The sequence below is a fragment of the Peromyscus maniculatus genome, chromosome 13 (genome assembly GCF_049852395.1).
Source record: "Peromyscus maniculatus bairdii isolate BWxNUB_F1_BW_parent chromosome 13, HU_Pman_BW_mat_3.1, whole genome shotgun sequence".
Lineage (NCBI taxonomy): Eukaryota > Metazoa > Chordata > Mammalia > Rodentia > Cricetidae > Peromyscus > Peromyscus maniculatus.
Genome location: NC_134864.1, coordinates 32,034,309 through 32,045,934, shown reverse-complemented (window position 1 = coordinate 32,045,934; position 11,626 = coordinate 32,034,309). Strand labels below are relative to the sequence as shown.

At 44.1% G+C, this 11,626-nt stretch overlaps 1 long non-coding RNA gene across 1 annotated transcript; it reads right to left on the bottom strand.

Annotated features, from left to right (window-relative positions):
* Positions 1-3,149: 3,149 nt before the first annotated feature.
* Positions 3,150-7,089, bottom strand: LOC143268358 (uncharacterized). Its single transcript, XR_013044213.1, has 3 exons — positions 6,966-7,089; positions 4,346-4,467; positions 3,150-4,052 (listed from the first exon to the last, which is right to left on the bottom strand). It is a non-coding gene; the product is annotated as an uncharacterized LOC143268358 (long non-coding RNA).
* Between the last annotated feature and the right edge of the window lie 4,537 nt (positions 7,090-11,626).

Below are 11,626 nucleotides of genomic sequence, written 5' to 3'. Positions count from 1 at the left end.
GCACCACTGTAATAACATGTAAAATGTGGACGGGGCTTTGGGATTTGGAAATAGGCAGAAGCCAGTATTTTTGAAACATTAGGTAATGTTACATAATGTTGACAGAATTATAAACTTTAGTGGCAGATCTGGAGAAGGTTCTTAAGGAAGAAGCTAGGAGTCTTATCTGTAATGGATTTAGATGATGAGATTTGGGACTTAAAGTTGATAATGTCCAGGTGACATATTTTGGACCCAAGTTTGATGCTGGAATTCGGGGGAATACATTTTGTACTAGGGAAGGACACGGGCTGTATATCCATTCCAGGACAAGTGCTTTAGGGGTAGAGTAGAGAGCTGTTTGCTTTTTGAGCTAATTGTTCCTGTGTTTGTGGTATTGGGAGTTGAACCCAGGACCTCTTGCATGCTAGGAAATAGCTCTTCCCCTGAGCTATGTCCTTTCCCCTTTTTGTACTTTCTGTTTTTGAGAAAGGATTGAAGTAAGTCGCCTAGGCAGGCCTTGAACTTGAGATCTTCCTGCCTCAGCCTCCCAGGCAGCTGAGTTAGTAACTGTGTTGCCAAGCCTGGCTAAAGGAAGGACTAGCATGAATTGACTATGTCCCCATAAAGATATGTTGAAGTACTAATTCTCTGTCCCAGATCTGACCGTTTGAAAACAATGCCACAGTAGACATCATTAGTTAAGAGTAAGTCCCTGCTGCAGTAGAGTGAATCATTAATCAATGACTAGTATTCTTATCAAACACTGAGAAATGGAGAAGAGACAGAGGTAGACACACAAAGTAAAAAGACCACCGTGTGTAGACTGATAGAGAGACAGGAGTCACGTGCCCACAAGTCAAAGTGCACCAAAGAGTGCCAGGAATCAGAAGCGGGGAGCCTCGGGATTCAGAAGCCATGTGACTCTGTCTACATCTTTGGACTTTTAACCTTTAGTACTATCGTGTAATAAACTTATGCTTCTTTAATCCAGCTAATTTGTGCTACTCCATTATAGCCAATTAGGGAATGGACACAGAATCATTACCTCTAATTTGAATTTTTAATGATTTGCACAAAATATGTGATTAATCTTACATTAAATGGGAGTGCTGATCAGTGATAAAGTGCTTGCCTAGCATGGGTGAGGTCTCATTTTCAATCACCAGCCTGGTCCCCACATAATTTTCATTTAGATTCGCACTGTCCTGTTTTTCTTATTTCTATGCATTCATTATTGCTATAGAGAAATAGGACAGATGCATCTTTATTTATATATGGGGTGGAATTTTCCATTTGTTTTTGTAGCTACCCATAAATATCTTCACCTAGGTAATGCATATTGGCTGAACCCCATATGGCTGTTTGAAAGTTTAGATTTTTTTTTTATAGATGACTGAAGTGCAAGTCTTAATAACTGGTTATTGTAGGAAATGCTGAGAGGTAAAGGAGTTCCTTGACTCTTTTAGGTGCCAAATGAAAAGCTGTGAACTCCTTTATAGTTGTCACTCTATTCGTAAATTTAGTTTGTACTGATTTTTGCACCTGAGATACCAATATTTATTGCCAGTGCTTTCCTTTTTGGGGGAGACCTGTGTGCCCTGAGAATGACGGCGCCTCTTGTTGGGGGCTGATGATGCTGGATGTCTTTGACAGGTTTATGTTTTCAGCCAGCAGAGGAGCCTGCATGCACATGGAGTATTTCACATTCACAGACCCTTTGGGGAAGGAAGGAAGGAAGGAAGGGAGGGAGGGAGGGAGGGAGGGAGGGAGGAAGGAAGGAAGGAAGGAAGGAAGGAAGGAAGGAAGGAAGGAAGGAAGGAAGGAAAGAAGAAAGGAGGATGGATAGATGGGAAGAAGGAAGGAAGGAAAGAAGAATGGATGGATGGAAGGAAAGAAGGAAGGAAGGGAGGGAGGAAGGAAGGAAGGAAGGAAAGAAGGAAGAAGGATGGAAGGGAGGAAGGGAGAAAGGAAGGAAGGAAAGAAGGAAGAAGGATGGAAGGAAAGAAGGGAGGAAGGGAGGGAAGAAGGAAGGAAAGAAAGAAGGAAAAAGGAAGGAAGGGAGGAAGGGAGGGAGGAAGGGAAGGAGGGAGGGAGGAAGGGAAGGAGGGAGGGAGGGAGGGAGGGAGGAAGGGAAGGAGGGAGGGAGGGAAGCCATTGTCAGGTGGTTGTGTGGGCTTGTTCTGACTCATTCCTGCACTCGTATCCCATCTTCGTAAGTCACAGACAGAGGAACTGTGACATGGCTTGGTCAGAAGAAGGAATTTTGCTGAAATGTGGGTTATTTGTATAGAATTTTTCCAATACAAAATCTGCTCTTCGCAGCTGGCACTATCATTATGGAAAATTTATTTGGAAGAAAAGAGAACTAGGGCTGGGAGTTAGCTCAGTGGTAGAGCATATGCCTGGCCTGTGTGAAGCCTAACGCAAAGCGCGTCCCCCGCTACCTGCTTTTTTTTTTTTTTTTTTTTTAGCAGACCGTGTGTGTGGCTCAGCATTTTGAAACTGGGGTTTGATTCGCCTGTTGCCTTGGGTCTGTGTTGAGGTAGAACAACACGGTGGAAGGACATAGTGGAGCAATACTGCTCACCCAAGGGTGCAAAGTGAAAGATTAGAAGAGGAGTAAAGGCCCAGGGTCCCACAAACCCGGGCTATTCCCTTTGAGACCTTCCATCAGCCCACACTCGCTTTTAAAAATTAAAAAAAGAAATTGAGAAAAAAAAAATTTGCAACATTCAGTTCAGGCTGGCCTTGAACTTACGATGTTCCTGTGTCACTCTCCTCAGTGCTGGGATGAGATGGAACTACTACGTAGCTGGGCTAGGCCTCACTTCTTACAAAAAAATCCCACAATCTCCCAGCAGCAACACGGGCTGGAGATGAACCCTTCTACACACGAGCTTTTGGGAGAGTCTCAAAGCCTAAGCTATATCATTAGGAGGGATGGTTTCTTCTCAAATCCTCTCTTGGCAAAGATATCATTCCCGGAGTGTTGTTGGAATAGATATAATCCATAATGAGTCTGAAAGCAATTTACAAGGTAAAAACTGATGAGCAAATGCTAAGTATAGAAATCCTCTTTTTTTTTTTGAACATTTTGCCTTCCAACAGGCTGTCTCCAAGCTTACTTCTACTCTACATTGCACATGTCACAAAAATGTCTGCCCCCGGGAGTGTGTGAAAGGCTGAGTTATGACTTGGTTTCTTCGCCTGGAGGGGTTGTGTCAACACCAGTTGTCAGCCCCGTTCCCAGTTACTAATTCACTGGAACTCGTAGGGAGGGACTGGGACCCCAAGTTCAATTCTTTCATTTATTTATTCGTTTCTTTTTGAAAATAGATTCTTCTCTCATACGATATCTCCCAACCACACTTTCCTCTTCATTCTATCCAGTTTCCAGGTGGAGTTGTCCCTGTGGCTGCCTGGGGTCCTCACTTCGAACGCCACTACTTAGCGAACAGCAGTCATGGCCGACCCCTGCTGCTCAGTGTTTGAAGGAAGAGACTTCTGTCCTCACTTGAGCCTCTTTGTCCCCTTGGCAATGTGGCTATGGTACATGGAGCAGATGCTGACTGGTGTCACATGGAGTCCGGGCTCACCTTCTGACTCCTTGACATGTGCTTCTTTCTGCTCTTGGAATCTTTGGTTGTATTGGTCGTGACTATAAATGTTCCATATCGCATCTTGTAGCTGAGAGAAGTTCTATTGCTAAAAAGAAGTTTGCTTTCTCCCCTATCTATCTTAAAATCTCACATCTCAATGAGCTGGAAAGCTGGGCTGTTGGGTTGTTATGACTATTCAGAGAACTGTGAAGTGGAGAGATAAGTTTGCTCTTTATTTCTAAATGTGTTTTCAGTGGTCGAAGTTCTATTAATAATGAAAGTCCGGTGTGAGAGCAAATCTGTTTTGAGACATGGAGTTAATGTTATCCAGGCTCCTTCTCTAGAATGTTCCTCGGAGCCTCGATTGGTGCTTTGGAAAACACTGGCAGGATGCTGTGGAAAGTAGGGCTGCTATGGAAGGAATATCTGTCTGGTCCTAAGTCTTCACCTTTTCCCATGAGGAATTAGAGGCTGGAAGACAAAGTGGCTGGTGAAAGCAATAGGGCCCATCTCCTGACGGCAGCCTTCCCACAGTGCCCTCATAGGGTCAAAATACTATAGTGGGATTACATAAGGGGACAAAGCCAAGGCAGAGAGATGCATGCCTTCTTAGGACCTTGGGTGTGCCTGCTTCACCTCTTGGAGTCCTCCTCTTCAGGTCACCACAAGTTGTACCTGACAACCTGCTCAACTGCCACCTCATTAATGAGGATTTCCCAGTCAACCCTTTCCAAAATGGCTCTCTTTCTGACCTATTTCCTCACCTTTCTTTATTGACAGCTGTTACACGTGTCACTGATGTAAGAGACTCTGTCGTCGTGAGACTTGGTATGTTCCTAGTGCTTCATAGGTGCTCAGCTTACATATATCAGGTGGGTAATGGATGCTATGGAAAATATAGGACAGGAGATTGGTAATGGTAGCAGTCGGTGTTCTCCAGAGAAATATAATCAATAAGAGACAAACGCAGACACATATAAATAATATTAAATATGTTAAAATGGTAGAAGCCAGCCGGGCGGTGGTGGCGCACGCCTTTAATCCCAGCACTCGGGAGGCAGAGCCAGGCGGATCTCTGTGAGTTCGAGGCCAGCCTGGGCTACCAAGTGAGCTCCAGGAAAGGCGCAAAGCTACGCAGAGAAACCCTGTCTCGAAAAACCAAAAAAAAAAAAAAAAAAAAAAAAAAAAAAAAAAAAAATGGTAGAAGCCAGTATCTTTTATGAATGGTTCTAACAGCATCCTGATAATCTAAAATTGTATTAATTCATAGAAAAAAATTCATTTGTGTTTTTGAGTTTAAAAGCATAATATCATCTAATTGGGCATGGTGGTACACACCCTTAATCCTACCACTCAGGAAGTGGAGGCTGGTGGATCTATGTGAGTTTGAGGGAAGTCTATTCTATATAGCAAGACCCAGGTCATCCAGGGACTCCACCTCAAAAAGGGGGACATAATATCTACTATGATCTAGAAATTGTTTAAATTTAATGACATTTTATTTTCATATATCCTAACTATGTTAGAGAGTATTCTTCTAATCTTTAGGATGTTTGCATTCAAATAATGTTAAGAATTTGTCCAAAGGCCCCTTTGAGAAGGGATTCTTGCACTGGGTTTGACTGTAATTGAGATAATTGCCTTGGAGAATACTGGGTATTTAAATATTTTCTGCTCTTTGACTCTCAAGGGAGTGCCTCTAATTGGCAGACTGACCTATAGCCATATAGCCTTACCTAAGATAAGGATGACATCATCACAGATTTATTCTATACTGTTGGGACTGCTTGCTTTTATGGCTCATTATTCAGAGAACTTTGGAGTTGAGATGTAAGTTTGCTTTGAGTTTACCATCTCTAAATGGCTTTAAATGACCTCATTCTACTAATAATAGGAACCAGGACACAGAGTTAAAGTTATCCAGGCTTCTTACTGGACTGTTTCTTGATTAGTACTTGGGAACCTGCTGGGAGGAGGCTGTAGAATGACTCTGGAAGGTAGTGATGGTGACCATGATGTTGAGCTGTCAATGGACGGTGATCTTTTAAAGAGGGTCTTGGAGTTGACTAATTTGCATAAAGTCTATCTTCCCTTCCTGCTGAGAATCCTAGGATTTCCTTTCCTTTCCCTTAGTCATGGGGCTCTCTGTCTGACCATGATAGAGTGAGGAATAGAAGTAAGTCTGTGTGTGTGTGTGTGATAGAAGTGTGTGTGTATGTGTGTGTGTGTGTGATAGAAGTGAGTGTGTGTGTATGTGTGTGTGTGCATTCCTGCGCGTGTGCACGTGTACATGTGTGTGCATGTGTGCTCTTCAGTGTTAAAGAAAGCCAGAAGACAAAGGTGAAGTATTAAAGAACTGATGTGTTAATAGTTGGTGTCTGTACTTCCTATATTCAGAAGTAACCTCTTTTATAGTGAGAAATTAAATTGTTTCTGTGAATATTTTCATACTTATTAGTAATAGCCAACCTGCTTTCCAAGTAATTTCACTTTGAGAGAAAATGGAGATATCGATGCTCATCAGAGAGTGTGTAAGCATGCACAGAAATCTGGCTCTCGGTGGGGGAAAGAACTGTGGAAGGGTGCCCCCCTCCCCGTAATCCGCCACCAATTCTGCCCTTGCCCAAGGTGGGCCCAGATGACGACGGACTCTTTTGAAGATGCATTTTGATGCCTCCTCTTCCAACCTGTGATAAATAATACTGTCCCAACTTACATCAATCAAGCTCTTGCTTAAAGAGTCAGTGCCAAAGACAAGCAGAACTTGGATTACACTGATGAAGAGCTAAGCCACAATGGGGAAAGTATTTTCTACAGGTTACGCTGAAGTCAATTGCTTCCCACGTACTTCTTCACTTAGAGTGGGTTCCTGAGTTCAATAGTCTACTATGATCTTGATCATGTAGATGTCCCAAACCCCACCACTAACAGCATTCTGTTCCTCACTGCTGCCTGCACGCGATTCCCAGATGTAGCCCCGTGGGAGAAAGTGGAAGCTTCCACTTCTTCTCCCGGCTGATGTCCATCCATCTACTGTCTCTCCTCCTCCAGTCCTCAGACTCTTCTTGGCACCCCTCTTTGGCATCCCATCATTCCAAGCCCCACGGTTGTCTCGCAGTTCTTCAGCACCCATAAAGGATGCGTCTTACCTCTCTAGGGCCTCCCTTTCCCTCTCTACCTCAGCTTTGCTCTCTACCCTAGTGACCTTTCCTCATGGTCAAGCAGAATTCTTCTCATGATGTGAAGGAGCCAGTCACCTGGCTGGATCTTTAGCTACCTCTCATTCCTGTTCCTTTCGTCAACTCCTTCTACTGTCTACCTTCAGCTGCTCTGGATGCCTGTGGTCTCCTTCTAACCAGGCATCCCTCTCTTTTCTTCACTTACCCTTTTGCCCCTAAACAATCACGTCATTGTCCTTGCTGGTCCATGTTTTGGTTATAGCTCTATGGAAAAAAAAAGCTGACTCCAGGAAAATCCGTCTTCGGTTTTCTTCACTTATTTTCACTGGTGAACACCCATACCGAAGTAGGATGATTGCATGATGAGGTCACTGTCGTCAGCCTCAAGTAGGATTTAGCACAAGGCAGTCAGTCATGAGAGGTTTCTCCACTTAGCCAGTCCATCACACCTTCAGGAGCCCCTCCCTTCCATTCCTTCATCCTCAGAGACTAGGGAAGCTGCCAAATGCCATCTCCCTCATACTTCCAGCAGCATGTAAATGATTCTAGATCTGCCTGTGGCTGTTTGAATGAGAATGTCTCCCACAGGCTCCTACTCTGTCCCCAGTGGGTGGTGCTGTTTGGGGAGGTAATGGAACCTTTAGGACATTAAACCTTGATGGAGGAAGTACATTACTGTCTTTGAGAGTTTAGAGCCTTGTCTCACTTTCAGTCCACACTCTTTGCTTTCTGTGTATGGTTGAAGATGTGATTGGCCAGCGTCTTGCTTCAGCTACCTGCCCCCACGTCTTTTCCCATCATTACGGCCTATCCCTCTGGAACAGTTAGTCCTATCCCTCTGGAACAGTTAGTCCCAACTTCTCCTTCTATAAGTCGTCCTTGGTGCCATTTCACAAAAACAGAAGAGTAATGCATAAACCGCCTCACCCTGCCTCTCTGCTCCCGGGTACTGCAGAGTCCTCTTTCTTGGGCCAGTGCCCCTTAGGTCATGGCCTTCCTGCTCCTCTCATCTTGTGAGGACACTTACATGGAACTTTTCCTATTATGTTTTTATGAAATGGTCTTATTTAAAAACAAAATATTAACACTTTCTCTCTTCTTTTTTTGTTTTTTTGAGACAGGGTCTCACCATGCAATTGTGGTTGTCCTAGAACTCACTATGTAGACCTGGCTGGCCTTGAACTCACAGAGTGCTAGGATTAAAGGCCGTTGTGCCCAGCTTATTCACTTTTCCATTCCAGGAATCCCTTTTTTTTAACTAACAGCCCACTTCACTGAAGGTTTTCCTCCTCTACCTTGCATCACAGACCATCTTCTTGAACAAGCTGTCAGGACTGACTGCCTCAATATTGACTTCCCAGAATTAAAAAATAAATGGCTTCTGTGCTTGCAAATCTAATGATAATATTTCAGCAGTGCATGACTTGACTTTCCAATATTAATATTTTATTTTATGTGCATGAATGTTTTGCCTGCATGCATATGTATGGACCATGTGAATGCCTATTGGACCTCCTGGAACTGGGGTTACAGATGGTTGTGAACCATCATGTGAGTGCTGGGAATTGAACCCACATCTTCTCCAAGAGCAACAAGTGCTCTTAGCTTCTGACTCATCTCTCCAACCCCTCCAATATTAATATTAATTGACATAATTATTGATTACTCTTTTCTATATCTCACTTTTGCCCCTTGACTGTTAACCTCACAAACACACTTGGTTTTCTTCTGGCTTCTCCTGGAGTCACTGTACAAAGTTGTTCCCCCCCACCCTGGCCCCCACCAAATAATTAGCCTTATTTATGGTCCCTCAAAACTCTATTATTGGCTCACTTCTCATCTCACTTTACACATATTTTGAGGCAGTTTCATCTCTGTCCCTGGCGTCTCTTGATGCCCCATTTGAATGTTGAGGAGAGGTGTCTTGGGTGGTTGTGGTTTTCAGGCTTTCAGACTCATTTGTGCCCAAAGCTAATGCCTCTGCCGGGAAATGACAGGACAGCCAACTACTCAGAACCGAGTTAGACCTTTATTCTTTTTATAAAGTATTTATTCTTGCACAGTTTCATTATGAAGCACATATTTACATAGACATGTTACATTGGTCTACAGTTTCCTGTTATTCTCTTATCTTTTCTCCTGCCACAAGATGCCTTCTCATATCATGAAAGTTCCCCTTCTTTCTTGTAGAGACTTTTATTTTTAGAAGGACGGTCCAAGAGTCCAGAGTCCAGGATTTGTGGGAAACACCCTTTCTGGCTCCGCCCCCACCACCAAAGCTGGTCTTTTTCTTTTTCTTTATTCTATGTGTCTTTTACATCATATGTATCTTGATCCCATTCATTTCCCCATGCTGTGGGATGTTCTATATGCCCTGTGGGAGCCCGTTCTTGGGTTCCTCGTGGCTTTACCCAGCAGGTCCACATAGAGGATGATTAGGACCACGGGCCTGAGTGCAGGTGTCTGAGATGGTCTGCACTTGGCTGTGCTGTGGGATGGTCTGTATGTCAAGTTGCTCTGATTGGTCAATAAATAAAACACTGATTGGCTCGTGGCTAGGCAGGAAGTATAGGAGGGACTAACAGAGAGGAGAAATAAAAGAACAGGAAGGCAGAAGGAGTTACTGCCAGCTGCTGCCAGGACAAGCAGCATGTGAAGATGCCAGTAAGCCACTAGCTGCGTGGCAAGGTATAGATTTATGGAAATGGATTAATTTAAGATATAAGAACAGTTAGCAAGAAGGCTGCCACAGCCATACAGTTTATATGCAATATAAGTCTCTGTGTTTACTTGGTTGGGTCTGAGCGGCTGTGGACTGGCGGGTGACAAAGATTTGTCCTGATTGTGGGCAAGGCAGGAAAACTCTAGCTACATCCCCATCCTGCTTCTTTAATGCTCACATGTAGGTGCTCCTCCAGCTCTACCTTTAGTATCTGGGCAACTGTCATGATTCACTTACAAACCTCTATCCTTCTGGCCTCTCTCATGCAGATGGCTTATCCCAAGAGAACTGCTTTTAGCATCAGACCACATGAGAAACCCGATATATGTTAATTAGCCAGCTCTCTGGCTCTCATCAGACCTTCTGATTTAATGGGGCAGGTTTGACGCTTACAAATCCATGACTTCAACAAACACCGGTGTTCCTGATGGCTTGGTCATAGTTTGATGCAGGCAACCTTTCTTCTAACCTTTTTGCAAGGTATTTCCCACAGTAGGCATTTGCTGGCTGGGAATGCAGAAAGTCAAAGATCACGTAGGCAGGATGCAGTGCTGTAAGGACGTGGAGCCTCTCCTCTCTCCCCTATGTCTACCCGGCTGGACCCTGCTACTCTCAATTCTCTTCTCTCAGTTCCTTCAAGCTGTTTCACTGTCTTGATTCTTCTTCCTCTGCTGGCAACTAGGTTGATGAATCTTTGAGTAGGGTTGACATCTGCACTGTTGAGTATCTTTAAATGACCACTTATTTCCCCAGATGCTAATAAATGGAGTGTGAGTTCTTGAAATCAGCTCAATCCATCTCCGAACACTTTCAGCCTGGTTCAACAGGATCCTGTGCTATTTGCGACACCTACAGGAAAAAGTCGGAAAGGCCAGCACTTTGGTGATTTTATTTTAAGAATGTGTTACCACTTGTTACCACTGGGAAAATAGTTACCATTTAACGATGCTCATTGTCTTAGACAACAACCTTAAGCTACACAGACTCAACCTTTTGTAAAAGTTCAGGAACTCTGAGCTCAGACACAGCGGGAGAGCAGCTTTGATGAGGGCCTGGCTCTTCCTGTGGGGCCTGTGGCCCAGGGAGCCCCAAGTGACAGCCCTTCCTGTCCCTTCCTCAGCTGCACAGGCACTGCCTTTTGTGGATGCTGTCAACAAAGGAGGCTTCTTCTGAGATGCCTTGTTACTGTAGCATCTCCCAGTACACAGTTCTGAGCAAATTTTCATCCTACCTCCAACCTGATTGAATGGTCTTTCTGTTCATGCAAAAGACCCCTTCCACGACATAGACAATGAAGACCAGAATAAGAATCCCATGCACGTTATTCTTACTATTGCCCTTTCTGTTTTGATATGACTTTTTTGTTTAAAAAAAAATCTCTTCAACGAATGATGTTCTAGACTCCATTTTATCCAATTAAAACTCATGCATCGGCTTTCCTTCCTTGTCTGTTCTGGCTAAGACTAGTTACCTGTTAAAGCCTTATGAACGGAGCTCACGGCTTTGCACCTTCCCTTTCTGGCAAGGTAAATAAGACACCGATGTTTCAAACTTGGCTACAGTGATCGGCCACCCCCTCCCCCACCACAATGTCACATACCAGGGTTGTATTACCAAGGTTCCCACAGAATTCTAGCCACGCTAGAGGAAAGTGCAGGCATATCGCTTTATAGTAGAGGCAATACTCCTTCTACTAAGAAGCAGGGCAGAGCTGTAGAACTAAATGTGGTCGATGAAAAAGCGCTGTGCAAAGTACAGTGTTCATGTGCCTGGCTGGGGCAGTGTTTATAACCAGCAATTATAGAAGCGGCTGTCTCACATGCATTCCTAGTGCACCTGGCTGGGCTAGGATATGTAACAGATAATTATGCAAGCACTGCTTGTTGCCCTTCAATTAGTAGAGTCGCTCCATCATCAAATCATGGGTACAGAAATCAAATCAAATCAATGGGTACCCAAAGGAATACAATGTGAGTGTCATGTCGTGAAAACAGGAGAGACTCCAAGGAGTGGTCAGAGAAGAGGAGGGATGGAGAGGCAAGTAGGGTCCCAGCATCTTCCCTTCGGCACATGGGGGTGGAAAAAGCTGGTGTCTTCACAGTGCAAGAACGAAAGAAGACGGTGATGACTTGACAGTGCTTGAT